Source organism: Mauremys reevesii, linkage group 1, assembly GCF_016161935.1.
Source record: "Mauremys reevesii isolate NIE-2019 linkage group 1, ASM1616193v1, whole genome shotgun sequence".
NCBI lineage: Eukaryota > Metazoa > Chordata > Testudines > Geoemydidae > Mauremys > Mauremys reevesii.
The window spans coordinates 232,943,910-232,960,178 of record NC_052623.1 but is presented as its reverse complement, the minus strand read 5'-3'; the positions used below and the strand labels follow the sequence as shown (position 1 = coordinate 232,960,178).

Genomic DNA, 16,269 nt, shown 5'->3' with positions numbered 1-16,269 from the left:
AAAAATGTATATACATTTCCACCGGACATTCAGTTGCTGGCACAAGTCAAACTCATTTTGGCAAACTGCATTTACTTAAGAGGACTACTAAAGTAAGGTAGACATTCTAAAAGATAGTTATTGAACCCCACTTCCCATGAATTCTGGAGACACATTCCTGACCAAAGATTAGGGCTTGAGGTACAGGCTCAGTTTCTTTGGGATCAGGATTTGTAAGATATACAATGACCAGCCAGCCTCATTTCAAAGTCTTTTCTTGAGTGGAAAGGAGTTGCTGGTTGCATAACTTGGAGCAATATCCATACACTCCCTTGTACCAAGGAGTCAACATCTGAATGAGGGACTCTAACTTTTCTGATCAGTGTTAAAAGCATAGCAGCAGGAAGTATTGTGAAGTATGAACATGTACTGGACCAGTGGCTCTTTGGATAAAGGATGTTGCAATTTCTAGTACTTTCACTCTAGCACATTTAATTATCAATGAACTGTCTTAAAAACTGCTACTCTTCAATTTGCTAGAAAAACAAGCTGATTCATTTAATGGTCATGTTTATGTTCCAACACCACACTAAATAAAATCTTCTATTTCCTTATATTTTGCAATAGGATCTCAGATATCAAATCATAACTGCTGTTTTATATGCCTCCATCTGAGTCAGACAGGTATATATTAGCACCTAATTAAAATGACGAAACTCAAATTCACACATTGTGAGAGACTATTATTATGTAGCTTTCAGTTGAAATCCAACATTGTGACAAGGAGGCTTGACCTATTAGTACTCCCAGAATAATGGAGTTTAAAAAAAAAAAATATGCCAAATAGCCATTAAAAAGCTTTCGAGTTTGCATAATTAGTCACAGGTTATAACAACAGGGCCAGAATTTGTCTAAGTCTTAACACATCACATGATAATTAAAAAACAGCTGAATTCCAAGGTCTCACTGATTACCAACCCTCTCACTGCCCTCCCCCTCCCCCCCCCCAAACCCAGTGGTCTGAACACCCAAGGTCAGATTTTTCAAGAGTGCTCAGCGTGCACTTACAACTCAAGCCATATTTTTCAAAAGAGCTCAGTTCGTATTTAAATAAAGTGCCCAGATTTTTAAACATCCTCAGGCCCCAAGAGCCCTCAAAGAGAACATGTAATTGAGAACAATGGAAGATGCTGGGTGCAGAGCACTTTGGAAAATCTAACCGTTAACATGCAATGCATGAAGTGAGTGAATTGTGATCCTTATCTAAGCTTGACCCTATCTGGAAAGGTTCATAAAGAGTAGGAAGCTACTTCACTTGATTGTTCTATCAGTTATGTGGTTATACTTGTTTGTTATTTTTTCTGTAGATAAAAGGACAGGTCCTGGTGAAAAAGTCTTTCAACCTAAGTACACAGGTACTGGTTTCTGGTACTTAATTAAGCTAAGTAATAATGTAACACTATGATCCAATTCATGTAGTTTTCTAGACAGCAATTAGGAGATGTGGTGACAGTTCATTTTCAGTCACCTAATCTAAATGGCATTTTATTCTCTCTAAACATGTTCTATGGGCCATATTAGCAAGTTTGCTGATGAGTAGCTAGACAATTTGCATCAACAATGAAGTTGAGCTCCACTAAACAGACCTTGCCAGCTCTAGATTCTAATCAGTTGGCGCTTTTTTTTTCTTGGTGGAGAGGGAGGAGAGTGGAACCACAGAAAGCAGGGAAAGGAAGAGAAGTAAAATAAAACAAGCAATACTCCCTCTCTGGTTGCTATAACACAATTTTGTTAAGTATGATTTGCATTAAGGGCTGCAAAGTTTTGGTGGGAGAAGGGGAGAAACTGGAAGGAAATAATTTTTATCTTGATTTACTAATTATGAAAGGTTCCAGAGTGACAGTACTTGACAGTGATGTTGTATATTTAACTATACAACAAATCCAGACACATAGAAAAACATAAACTGTTGAGCAATAGTCAACATGGTTTCTGTAAAGGGAAATCGTGTTTTACTAATCTATTAGAGTTCTTTGAAGGGGTCAACAAACATGTGGACAAGGGGGATCCGGTGGACATAGTGTACTTAGATTTCCAGAAAGCCTTTGACAAGGTCCCTCACCAAAGGCTCTTATGTAAATTAAGCTGTCATGGGATAAAAGGGAAGGTCCTTTCATGGATTGAGAACTGGTTAAAGGACAGGGAACAAAGGGTAGGAATTAATGGTAAATTCTCAGAATGGAGAGGGGTAACTAGTGGTGTTCCCCAAGGGTCAGTCCTAGGACCAATCCTATTCAATTTATTCATAAATGATCTGGAGAAAGGGGTAAACAGTGAGGTGGCAAAGTTTGCAGATGATACTAAACTGCTCAAGATAGTTAAGACCAAAGCAGATTGTGAAGAACTTCAAAAAGATCTCACAAAACTAAGTGATTGGGCAACAAAATGGCAAGTGAAATTTAATGTGGATAAATGTAAAGTAATGCGCATTGGAAAAAATAACCCCAACTATACATACAACATGATGGGGGCTAATTTAGCTACAACGAGTCAGGAAAAAGATCTTGGAGTCTGAAGATGTCCACGCAGTGTGCAGAGATGGTCAAAAAAGCAAACAGGATGTTAGGAATCATTAAAAAGGGGATAGAAAATAAGACTGAGAATATATTATTGCCCTTATATAAATCCATGGTATGCCCACATCTCGAATACTGTGTAAAGACGTGGTCTCCTCACCTCAAAAAAGATATTCTAGCACTAGAAAAGGTTCAGAAAAGGGCAACTAAAATGATTAGGGGTTTGGAGAGGGTCCCATACGAGGAAAGATTAAAGAGGCTAGGACTCTTCAGCTTGGAAAAGAGGAGACTAAGGCCTGGTCTACACTAGGACCTTAAATCGAATTTAGCAGCGTTAATTTGAACTAATCGCTCAACCGTCCACACCAGGAAGCCATTTAATTCGAACTAGGGGGCTCCTTAGTTCGAATTTGGTACTCCACCCCGACAGGTGGAGTAACGCTAAATTCGCACTTGCTAGCTCGAATTAGGCTAGGTGTGGATGCAAATCGAACTTAGTAGCTCTGGGAGCTATCCCACACTGCACCACTCTGTTGACGCTCTGGACAGCAGTCCGAGCTTGGATTTTCTGAGCAGCCACACAGGAAATGACCCGGGAAAATTTGAATTCCTTTTCCTGTCTGGACAGTTAGAATCTCATTTCTTGCTTTGACATCGGGGTGAGCTCCGCGGCACCTGCAACGATGCAGAGCTCTCCAGCAGAGGAGTCAGCCCAATGGAAGAATAGAAAGAGATCCCCAGCATGGACAGACCGGGAAGTCCAGGATCTGATCGCTGTGTGGGGCGAGGAGTCTGTGCTGTCGGAGCTGCGCTCCAACAAGCGTAATGCAAAGACCTTCGAGAAGGTCTCCCAAGCCATGACACAGAAAGGATACAGCCGGGATGCGATGCAGTGCCGCGTGAAAGTCAAGGACCTGAGGCAAGGCTATCAAAAAGTCAGAGCGGCAAACGGACGCTCCGGAGCACAGCCCCAGACATGCCGCTTCTACGAGGCACTGCATGCCATTCTCGGTGGGTCTGCCACCACTGACCGTGAACTCAGTGGATGGCATAGTGAACCAGGACAGTTCCTACTCGATGTTCGCCGATGGGGAAGACGACGAAGGGTCCGTGGAGGAAGGCGCAGGCGACAGCGAACACAATGCCGCTTTCCCTGACAGCCAGGATCTGTTCCTCACCCTCACAGAGATCCCCTACCAACCCTCCCCGGCCGTGAACCCGGACTCAGAGTCAGGGGAAGGATCAGGCGGTAAGTCGTATAAACAAGAAAACATTTATTTGTATGAAAACATGTATACAAAAAATAGAAATTCTATATCTAAATACTATATCTAAAAGTTTTTAACGGGAAACTATACGAACAGTAGGTCCACACAGATTGGGATGGAACAATAGTCCTCCATGGACAATTCCACAAATGCTTCAAAAAGTTCCTCAAATACCCTCCGCAGGAGGTTTCTAGGAAGAGGTGCCTTATTTGGTCCTCCGGTGAAGCACACTCTTCCACGCCACGACATCCGTAGATACAGGGGAACCATCGCCTCAACCAGCATGGCTGCGTAGGGTCCCGGTCGGTGAAGTGCTTCCCTTAACATCCTGTCTTTCTGTACTTGAGAGACCCGCCTCAGGGTAATCTCGTTCATGAAGTGCTGCATCTAATTAGGGCAATTAGCGAATAGTTACTGTTCTTAATGGTTTACTTATACTTTGCATAACAAAGCCCCTTGCTTAGCAGCCACGTGCTGTAGGCCACAGAGGAAAAGCATACATTGATCTTTCCCTTGCAGTGTCGGGAGTGGCTAGAAAAGGGTCATAGTATCTGATTTCCAGATTGCCTTTAGCAGGAGGGCACAGCTATCCGTTAACTGATAAGCATAATGTACTGTAAGGCTTACCAGGACTGTCTGCTAGACAGATTCAGCTCTCTCTCCCGACTTCTCCGCTCTCCTGTGCAATGCCGCAGCCAATCAGAGCGTAGCCCAAAATGTTGTGCTTCTCTTGAGACCACGTGAGACTTGTTGCCCGGTACGGTCTTCTTCATAGAAATTGACTAGACGGTGTTCACTGTTCGCAAAAATGTATCTGTTCAAGGAAATCACTAACTTTCCCCATCACACAGCTTCGGCTCTTTCCCGGACTGCCCCGGCATCCCCCTCGCAGAGACTGGCAATGATTAGACGGCGAAAGAAGAAGACTAGGGACGAGATGTTCGCTGAACTGATGGCCTGCTCCCGAGCAGAGGTTGCAGAGCAGAAACACTGGAGGGAGACCCTATGTGAGCAGCATCACACACTCATGGAACGTGAGGATAGGTGGCGGCAGGAAGACCAGCAGACCACCCAAACGCTGCTTGGTCTCATGAAGGAACAAACGGACACGCTTCGTCGCCTTGTTGATGTCCTGCAGGAACGCAGGCTGGAGGACAGGGCCCCCCTGCAGTGTCTCTGCAATCGCCCTCCCCCGCCAAGAAGTCCTGCCCCCCCCCTCACCCAAAAGTACAAGACGGAGGGGCGGTAGAGGCCGTGAGAACTGTCACTGAACCACTACAGAGCGACCGTCTACCCCGCACTTCTCACGTTAGAAATTTGTAGAAGTGCTTCCCTTATAGGCTCAGCCAGTCCCAAATCCAAGGTTCATCCCCACTGTTTATTAGATTAATAAAAGATGTTTGCTGTTAATCACTGTTTCGGCCATGTCTTTCCTGTCAGAGGATTTTTCTGTATGGGGTGGACAGGGTTTCATACTTGCACAGTATAGCCTACAGTACCAGGGTACAGACTTGGGGAAAGGATCAACTGCGGGGCACACACACACTGCAGTCAGTAGGCACCAGGGTCATTCTGTGTTGTGTATGCTGCCCCTGGTCATTTCGTAATGTGTACGCTTGTCCAGGGTCCTAGCGCCTGCCACGCCATTAATGTAAAGGCAGGCTGCCCTTACCATGCACTTCCAACGGATCAACGAGCCTATCCGCTGCCCTGAGCCCCAACAAGAGCCCTCATCCACGGACAGATACTCACCCTTCTCCCACACCCATCACCCTTCCCACGCACAAACCCGCAGCCCACTGCCGTCATCCAAACCCCTATGCAAAGAAGGCACCACTCGCCTTCCTGCAAACCCTCCCCTTCATGCAGAACCACTTTCAGCCGCCCCACCCCAGAGACCTATGTAGGAGCAGGAGGATGTCAGTCCTCTATGGAGGAAGCGGTCTGTCGTCAGTGCACACCGTGCCCAGCACAGTATGCGTCCATGTTTCAACACCAGAACAGAAATGCAAAGTAAAACAAAGATTTATTAATAATGAGTGTAACAATTACTTTGCTTTAAAACGTGCTTTGGAAGTGGGGGAAACTTGGAGAACGCGGCATGTAGCCGCAGATCGAAATCGACACAAACAGACACAGGCCCAGGGTCAGTTTCTCTTGAAAGCAAGTGGAGAGTCATAGGTTACCCTGATCTCCGAGGAAACTTGCTTTCAAAGCCTCCCGGATACAGCGCTTCCCGCTGGGATATTCTCTCGGCACGGGTGTCTGGCTGAGCGTAAACTGCAGCCAGGCGATTTGCCTCAACATCCCATCCGGACAAAAGGCCTCGCCTTGCTCTCACACAGATTGTGCAGCACACAGCAAGCAGCAATAACTACGGGATATTATTTTCGCTGATGTCCGAGCGAGTCAGTAAGCTCCGCCATCTCCCTTGAGACGTCAGCACACTCCACCACCATTCTGCACTTGCTCAGCCGGTAGTTGAAGAGTTCCTTCTCTCTGTCCAGGGCACCTGTATAGGGCTTCATGAGCCAGGGCATTAGCGGGTAGGCTGGGTCCCCGAGGATCACTGTAGGCATCTGCACATCCCCAACCGTTATTTTGTGGTCCGGGAAGAAAGTACCTGCCTGGAGGAGTCTAAAGAGACCAGAGCTCCTGAACACACGCGCCATGAACCTTGCCCGCCCACCCGACGTTGATGTTGGTAAACGTCCCCTATGGTTCACCAGTCCTTGCAGCACCATGGAAAAGTAGCCCTTTCGGTTAATGTACTCGCTGGCCTGGTGGGCTGATGCCAGGATAGGGATGTGAGTCCCATCTATAGCCCCACCACAGTTTGGGAATCCCATCGCGCGGCCGCCTATGATGACCTGAACGTTTCCCAGGGTCACTACCTTTGAGAGCAGTTGCTCAACGATTGCGTGGGCTACTTGAATCACAGCAACCCCCACGGTGGATTTGCCCACGCCAAAGTGGTTCGCTACTGACCGGTAGCTGTCTGGCGTGGCAAGTTTCCAGAGGGCTATGGCCACTCGCTTCTGCACAGTCAGGGCTGCTCGCATCCGGGTGTCCTGGCGCTTCAGGGCAGGGGACAGCAAGTCACAAAGTTCAAGGAAAGTGCCCTTACGCATCCTGAAGTTTCGCAGCCACTCTGTTTCATCCCAGACCTGCAGCACTATGCGGTCCCACCAGTCCGTGCTTGTTTCCCGGGCCCAGAATCTCCGTTCCACACCATGAACTTGACCCATTGCCACCATGATCTCCACTGCCCGGCGTACCCTGCTTTCTGAGAGGTCTGCGCCACTCTCCTCACCGCGCTGCCGGAGCCTCCTCACCCGATTTCTCAGCAGCTGACCGTGGAAGAGGTGGACGATAAGGTGCGAGGAGTTGACAACGGCCATAAGTGCAGCGATGATCGCAGCGGGCTCCATGATCGCAGTGCTGTGGCGTCCGCGCTGTAACCGACCAGAAAAGTGCGCAAACAGATTTCCCGCCGGCGCTTTCAGGGAGGGAGGGCGGTTGTGAGTGACGGTTGAATGATGACAGTTTCCCAAAACCACCCTCGACGCATTTTTCCCCCAGCAGGCATTGCGAGCTCTACCCAGCATTCCAATGGGCAGCGGGGACTGCGGGAACTGTGGGATAGCTTCCCACAGTGCACCGCTTCCAAAGTCGACGCTGGCCCCGTTAATGTGGACTCAAATTCGAATTACTGTATTTAGTATGGATACACAAATTCGACTTCATAAGGTCGAATCCACAAATTCAACTAAGTTGATTCGAAATAGTCTTATAGAGTAGACAAGGCCTAAGGGGGGATATTATAGAGGTATATAAAATCATGAGTGATGTTGAGAAAGTGGATAAGGAAAAGTTATTTACTTATTCCCATAATACAAGAACTAGGGGTCACCAAATGAAATTAATAGGCAGCAGGTTTAAAACAAATAAAAGGAAGTTCTTCACGCAGCGCACAGTCAACTTGTGGAACTCCTTACCTGAGGAGGTTGTGAAGGCTAGGACTATAACAATGTTTAAAAGGGGACTGGATAAATTCATGGTGGTTAAGTCCATAAATGGCTATTAGCTAGGATGGGTAAGAATGGTGTCCCTAGCCTCTGTTCGTCAGAGGATGGAGATGGATGGCAGGAGAGAGATCACTTGATCACTGCCTGTTAGGTTCACTCCCTCTGGGGCACCTGGCATTGGCCACTGTCGGTAGACAGATACTGGGCTAGATGGACCTTTGGTCTGACCCGGTACAGCCATTCTTGTGTTCTTATGTTCTTATTGTATATGGGTAACAGCAGTGCAAGTTTCCCCACAACAGTCCTGGCAGTGTGCTTAACCACTGATGCAAACGAACCCCACTTAAAGGTAAAAAGGGAATTAGGTCTCCACCCCTCTAGTGAGACTGCCAACAAGGGCACCAATTATGAGGTAGATGGTGTATAACTGGATTGACAAGATCTGACAGCTGGCTGGTGGCAACTACTTTCAATCATTAAATTATCAGCCCATGCTCGATTTGAACAAGTGATGTGAAGGCAAGATACTGTATATCCCATTATCATTCTACCAAGCTATTCAGTTCCCTCAAAGGCTTACAGTTTAAGTGTCATAGTCAAATTACTACTTCTAGTCACAGGTATCAACAGAAATAAGAGTGGGAGAGTTGGAGAGAAGAGGGCAGTTTTATTAGCCCTGTAGACCTCATGGAAGTTTCTCAATCAACACAATCATCAGATAAAAATATTTAATGGCACTAAGAGAATAACTGGAGGTTCAGTCAAAATTAACAAGAAAAATTTAACCACACAATTCAACTTCAAAAGCTGGAGGTAGTTTCAGAGTGGATTAATTAAAATCACCTATTTTAATCATGATTTAAATCAGCAAGCAGGAAACCCTGATCTGAATCACTGATTTGAAGCTTGCTTTGCATTTGTATTTCTTAGTTATTTTCCTAAAGGTTAATTTTCATTTGCTGGTGACCATTAAAACACGATGATCCTCAACTTATTATAGACATTACAGTAAATCTGGTCTTTTTTAAACCAGAAGGTTCTAGCACATCTATAGACATTTATTTAAAGTAATTATATAGTCTAACTTACACATATTCAGATTCTTAATTTTTCCTAATTCTTAATGTTTACATTTTTATACTGTCAGAAAATGGTGTGATGCATTTATTATTTACGAGGTGATTTATTTTTTACTTATGATTTGTGACAAGCTCTATTTGGAGGGAAATTCAAACAATTAAAAATGCACAAAACCAGCATTTTAAAATTATTTTAATTGGGTAAATAAAGGAGGTTTATCAAAACATGTTTTGCATTTAAAACTAATCAATGTATTGAGAAAGAAAGTAACATCTCTACTTAACGAACTGAACTGACTTTTCCTGGTCACCATTGTCCTTCAAAATTTTAGAACTAGATCTCATCTTCTCAAACCTCGTTTTTATTCACAGATTGGAGGAGGAAATAAACTTTTCTGTTTTTTCAACTCACATTTGTTTCTTAATTTTGAATGGTCTAGTCACTGCACTGAAATAGCTGAATAAGCAGAAATGAGGAAAATATTCTCTCTGAACCTGCAGAAGAGGCTATTGCTACTAAAAGCCATTTTAGCACTTCAACTAACTCTGGTTCCAAGTGCTCAGCCAGTTACTTGGCAGAAAATATGTACTAAATATTTTTTTTAATTTAAATTTTAAAATTACTGTAATGGATTATAGTAAGCTTAGGCCTTACCATAGGTTCTCCAATTTAATTGTAAATAGGTTTATTTTAAAATAAATAAATAAATAAGCAAGCCTGTATTTAATTTAAAATGTTTAAGTCCAATTAAAAACTTCTTTTAATCTCTTTTTAAATCAAGCCTGGGCAGTTTATTTTAAAAACATTTACAAACCATATATACTGCTTTTATGTTGGGAGAAAAGAAAGTGCACTTCTGCCAAGGTGAATTTCTCTTGTGATATGTATCACTGTTTCCTGACTATAGCCAGCTATATTATCAGCATGGTAATCAGAGAGACAGTAAAATTTAAAACAGATTTTGCCAAGAAGATTGCTATTGCCTGAAGAAAATTTAGTTCAAGTTAAATGTATTGGAGGAGGAAATAAACTTTTAAGATGCCCATATAATACTTTGTGAGGAAGCAGGAAGAGAAAGGAGTAAAAAAATTACTATATGTAGCTATAGAAATTTAAAACAAACCAAATGAATAAAAAAAATTGATGCTCAAGCATTTACCTATTGTATATGAAGAGCAACCAAAAATCTTGCCCTGTTGTGGAATGATTTATATTGAGTACAAATACACTATATTGAGTACAAACATTTTTCCTACTGATGATAAAATAGAGTCCAGACTGTAAATGTGTAGGAAGAGGCTGGTTATACAACCCTGTTCTTGATAGGGTGCTATTTTCCTAAAATCCTATACAACTTGCTGCCAACCCCCAAATCCAAGAACAAACTACATGCATTCAATTTAAGATGAAAAACATTTACAGCCTTTTCCTTTTTTAAACGCGCAAACTAAAACAGAGAACGAAGATGGGATTTTTCCAAAACTTAAAAGGGCAAACCATTAGACCAAAGGATGCCGCATTATACTAAATCTAACACTGTGGATCATCCACACCTCCTTATTTTAATTAAGCTTTCATGCCTCAGTAAATCCATTATTTCCTCTTTACATTAAATGAGGAAACTCATTCTACCTGAAAACTGTATTTCAATAAATCCAGAACATATGGGGCGCTTTCAGCCATTATATTTCTCTCAGCTGTTTATATTCCATCTCCACAGCACCAAGAACTTCATTCTTTTATCCATATTATATACAGAACTTACTAGTATACACTAATGGCTTCCAGCATGGTACAACAGACACTGAAAAAAAATCAAAAATTTTCAGTCAGCTAAAGCAACATTTCGTTTCAGTTCATCATTTCCACAATACAGAACATAAGGGGCTGTCTAGTAACACTATTGACAGAGTCAAAACTGTTCTGAGCTAAAATTATAGGTTTCAAAAACTGAACAATGGAACTGCGGACTGAGATAATAAAGGGATAACTTGCATGATGAAGCATCCAAAACTGAGGTACCCATGATCAATAATCTTTTTTAAAAATCTTGGTCAACATTTCTATATCAGCAGATGCAGCACATGGACAGAAGGTAGTTGGGTCCACTAGTCATGGGGGGGTCTTTATCCCTACAGTCTCTTCTCTTCATGTTCCATGTTGTAGGGGCCAATCTCAGTGGTACAGAGTAAGAATTATCCTATGTACATTTAATTCCACCTTTCAAATGAAGATTTTGTACATATTACCATCTCCCAGCTGTTCCACGATAGTAAAACTATCAGTTTTGTTTTTGCAACTGAATTTCAAAAGCAAAAGGGGGAAAAAATGAAGTTATTCACACCACTGCCACATGCTAACAAAATAGCATATAGACACCCCATATTAAACAAGTAATCTTACAATACAATTTATGTGAGAAATAGTTCTTCATGCACAACACTTGTCCTTTCCTGTCTGTCAACTGAGTGAAGAGGGAGCAATCTTCTGTCCAGATGGGTTTATCTGATGGTGTAGAAATCCCAACTGGATGCTTGAGCATTTCCACTGAACTGAGCTGCCTTGCCAAATCCTTAATAACCTACCCAATTATCCAACAGTGGGTGAAATGGGCCAATTAAGTTGAACATTTTAGTTCGTTTACACCATACAGGGACATTCCACTTTTATCTGAGTATTCATTACCCACTCAAAGGATTCCACACCAGGAATTTAAGTAATGAAATTGATGACCTGCTAACTAGGAAATCATAGGTAATGATTTAAACAAAAAAAATCTCCACTATTTCAGCACAGCTACATTTCCTTAAAAACCTCTCAGCAGTATTCCAATTAAACCATGTACAAGCACACAAACGTGCGCACAGGGAAAAAAAACCCTATCAGCTCAAAATGCTAACACCAGTCTGCAATGTTTCGCTTCCTTGTTTCATGATGTGGATGAGGCACCTTCCTTTGTACCACAGGGCCTCCATAATCCCACACTGCCACAGTTTGGCTTTCCCACACCAACCCCTTTCAGGCAGGTCAGGCCTTGCTTGCAACAAGATAAGTTTCTTGGACAGCTAAGAGGCAAATTTGTCATATTACTCTAAAGTGATAGTGGAATATTAGAGAAATAGAAATCCAATTTACAATCTGGAGGTAAAAGTTTTCTGATTAGTCATGTAATCAAGAACACAGTCTTTAAGGGTTATTGCTGGCCCATATCTTCATTTGCAGGTTATTAGCCTATTGGAGACTATTACACCTCTGAGCTCAAAGTTTATTAGAGAATATTTAAAAAATAAATGATACAAAGTGTTTGAAGTGTCAGTTATTGTGTCATTGGGGGTAACATACAGGTTGTAGGGGGATGTTAGCGTTTTGGTGTTAGGCAGCATATACCATATACAGTCTGTCATGTCCCCAATGCGGGGTATACAGTGGGTGAGTTCAAGGTACAGCCAAACTACCGTATTTTTCCGTGTATAAGACTATACTTTTTTCTAAAATCCTTAGCCTAAAAATTGAGGGTAGTCTTATACACGGAAGTAAGCCCCCTGTTCCCTGCCCTCTGACCCCCCAACCCCTATCCACCCCTCCCCACCCCGGAACTCCCCTGCCCTCTCTCCAACACCCCCTCCCTGCCCCCTTACCGCGCTGCCTGCACGTGGCTGGTGCCGCTACAATCCATCCGCGGCTGGAGCTGGGAGCGCGGGGCCGGACAGTGTCCGGAGCCAGGCATCCGGGTAGGTGGGGTCACGGCCGCCGCAGTGCCCGGACCACACTACCGGAGCCGGGCGGCCGGGGACGCGGGGAGCCGGGTGGCTCCCAGCCGCCCGCTCCCGCGTCCCGGCTGCCCGGCCCGTAGTGCGGTCCGGCACCGCGCGGCTGGGAACTGGGGAGCCGGGCGGCTGGGGACGCGGGGAGGGGAGCCGGGCGGCTCGGGGGCCAGGCGGCTCCCCAGCCCCCCGCTCCCGGCTCCCGCGTCCCCAGCTGCTCGGCCCGGTAGTGCGGTCCGGGCACAGCGCGGCTGGGGACCAAGGGAGCCGGGACACGGGAGCCGGGCGGCTGGGGACGCGGGAGGGGAGCCGGGCGCCTGGGAGCCAGGCGGTTCCCAGCCGCCCACTCCCGGCTCCCGGGTCCCAGCTGCCCGGCTCGGTAGTGCGGTCCGGGCACAGCGGCGGCTGGGGACCGAGGAGCCGGGACACGGGAGCTGGCGGCTCGCCGCTCCCGCCCGGCTCCCGCCTCCCGGCCCGGTAGTGCGGTCCGGGCACAGCGGCGGCTGGGGACCGGGGGAGCTGGGCGGCCGGGGACCGGGGGAGCCGGGGACCGAGGGAGCCGGGGACACGGGGAGCCGGGCGGCTGGGGACCGGGGAGCCGGGCGGCTCCCCGGCTCCGGTAGTGCGGTCCGGGCACTGCGGCGGCTGGGGACGCGGGGAGCCGGGCGGCTGGGGACGCGGGGAGCCGGGGACGCGGGGAGCCGGGCGGCTGGGGACCGGGTGAGCCGGGCAGCTCCCCGGCTCCCCGCCTCCCCGGCTCCGGTAGTGCGGTCCGGGTACTGCAGCGGCTGGGGACTGGGGGAGCCGGGCGGCTGGGGACCGGGGGAGCCGGGGAGCCGGGCGGCAGGAGTCGCACGGCCGGGGAGGGACGCGGCAGGAGCCGGGCAGGGCTGCCGCCGGAGACCAGCCGGGCGCACGGCCCTCCTCCTTCCCTCTACCCCTACCTCCCCGTCCTCTTCCTGGGCCTGAGCAGCAAAGTGGGGGGGGGGGGACCAGCTGCAGTGCGGCTGGAGGGAAAAGAAAACAAAACAAAAAAACCTGGGGCATGGCCGGAGCAGCAAAGCAGGGGAGAAAAAAAAACAAAAACCTGAATTTGGGGTTAGAAAAGTGGGGGCGTCTTATACATGGGGGCGTCTTATACATGGAAAAATACGGTATATACTGGATCTGTTTTGAATGAATACTCATGGGCTACATTTTTGTCACAGATTCCCTTATTTTCAGGGGTTTGGTTTTTTTAAATCTCTACAAAAAGTTTTTGTACAGGTATTTTACTATATCAATGATAGATGGGAAGACGCCAAAAAGTCGTTCTTTTTAGTACATGAAAAGTATAATAGAAAAAAATACAACAGCAACAGACTTGTATAATACAAGTTAAACTCTGTCTTGTAGAGACTATTTCTGTCTGTCTACAGACCTGAAAAGGAGCTCTTTGTAAGCTCAAAAGTTTGTCTCTTTCACCAACAGAAGTTGGTCCAATAGAAGTATTACCTCACCCATCTTGTCTCCCTAGTATATCTCTACAAAGTAATTTAATTATACTATAATCCTTAAAAAAATGTCAGTTATATATCCATGACTCTTGACATTTTGGGCTATTTGCTTGCAGGTGGGTGTCTGTTAAACAGTTTAAATGAAAATCCCTGGCCCTGTCAAGCTAAATCCTATGGCAGTGGTCCGCAAATTATTGGGGAGGAATGTTCGGGGGGAGGGAGGTGCGGGCATCATGCAGTAAGTCTCAGGCCAGCCCTCCACAGGGAGCAGGCAGGAAGAGCCACGCTTCCAGCCCCATGCCGCCCCCAGACCAGCTCCCCCGTTTAACCCCACGGTCTTGCTCTGCCTCCGGGCCTGGGCCATCCCCCATGGTAGGTGAGAAGCATAGGAGTAGTTTGACCTCTATATTGGGTGGGCAACTCCAGTCAGGCCTCCGAGGCCACATGTGGAGGGCCAAATTCTGTGCCTGCCCGAGATTTGCAGTTTGGTGGAGGGGTGCAAACACTCCCCATTCCATCCCCAAACTACACCCATGGCAGGAAGAGAATGAGATGCTTCCAACCCCACTCCAACTCCAGCCCCGCTCTGGCCCCAGATGCGGGTCAGCCCCCATGGGGTGGGGAAGGAGAGCCAAACTTCCAGCCCCACTCTGCCCCCAGACCAGCTCCATCCCCAGCCCAGCTCTGCCCACATTCCCTCTCAGACCAACTCAGCCTCTGGCCCCAGTTCTGCCTTTAACTCAAGCTCTGCTGCTTGGCTGTGCAGTAATGGAGGGGGGCACAGACCGATTCCATTGATGGTGAGCGGGGGGTGCGACTGGAAGAGTTTGTATAGCATTGCTCTACAGAATATGGGAAGCTAATAGTAGGGTTGCCAACTTTCTAATGCCAGAAAACCAACACCCTGCCCACTGCCCCGCCCCTTCCCCCCTTAAAACTGCATCTGCCATGTGATACTTCCTTAAAGTCTCCATGGTAAAAAGAGTCTTAACATACTGCATATTCAATCTTAAGTTTATTATGCATTTTAAAAATGTATAATTTTGTAGCTGAACTGGAATCAGGACATGAAAGCCTTACCCTTGGAAACCAAATGTGAAATAGTAGGATTCTGTTGGTCTCATTTCAGTGCACATCATAAAATTGCCTCAAAGTTCAGTTTGAGTCAAAGGACTCTGCTAAAGAGGAATTTGGGATGAAAATAGCACTGGATGTTGTGCTCAGGAATGAGGGATGCTGAAAGAACTACACATAGAAGCAGCTATCACAGCGGAAGTCCCATGTGTTTAACTCAGTTTTGTTTTGCTATTTCCTCACTTTTAGGAGCACTAGATATTGTAATACAGTTGAACCCTGTTATGTCGCCGGCCTAGGGGTTTGCCAAAAATAGTCGAGATAACCGATGATCGAGATAAACCCCTATCCACCCCCCCACCCCTGAACTCCCCTGCCCTCTCTCCAACACCCCCTCCCAGCCCCCTTACCGCGGTGCCCGCACGTGGCTGGATCCGGCGAAGCGGGACGGGGAAGCGGGCCGGGCGGCCGTGGACGGGGACTCGGAGCCGGGCAGCCAAAGAAGCGGGACCCGGTAAGCCGGCCGGGCGGCAGGTGAAGCGAGACCGGGTAAGCGGGGCCGGGCGGCAGGCGAAGCGGGACCGGGTAAGCGGGCCGGGCGGCAGGCGGCGGGACCGGTAAGCGGGCCGGGCGGCAGGCGGCGGGACCGGGTAAGCGGGCCGGGCGGGCGGGCGGCAGGCGGCGGGACCAGGTATCGCGGGTCGGGCAGGGACCGGGTATGCGGGGCGGGCGGCGGCGGCCGGGCCAGGCGGACGGCGGCGGGACCGCGAACGGAGCCGGGCGGGCGGCAGGCGAAACGGGGACCAGGTCTGCGGGGCCGGGCGGGGAAGGCCCGCGGGGCCGGGCAGGGCCGAGGTATGCGGGGGCGGGCGGGCGGCGGCGGGACCGCGGCGGAGCCGGGCGGGCGGGCGGCAGGCGGCGGAGCCGGGCGGGCGGCAGGCGGCGGGACCAGGTGGCGCGGGCCGGGCGGGCGGCGGAGCCGGGCGGACGGGCGGCGGAGCCGG

The 16,269-nt window shown here is 47.6% G+C and overlaps 1 protein-coding gene across 3 annotated transcripts in view; it reads right to left on the bottom strand.

Moving 5' to 3' along the window:
• LRP6 (LDL receptor related protein 6) overlaps positions 1–16,269 on the bottom strand; it is a 197,169-nt gene that overhangs the window by 88,846 nt on the left and 92,054 nt on the right. The window contains exon 2 of one of the 3 annotated variants that reach the window (XM_039545895.1): positions 10,697–10,735. The exons of the other annotated variants lie outside the window; for them this stretch is intronic. The gene's annotated coding sequence lies outside the window, so the exon portion shown is untranslated. The remainder of the gene's footprint in view (positions 1–10,696; positions 10,736–16,269) is intronic. 3 annotated transcript variants of the gene reach the window in all.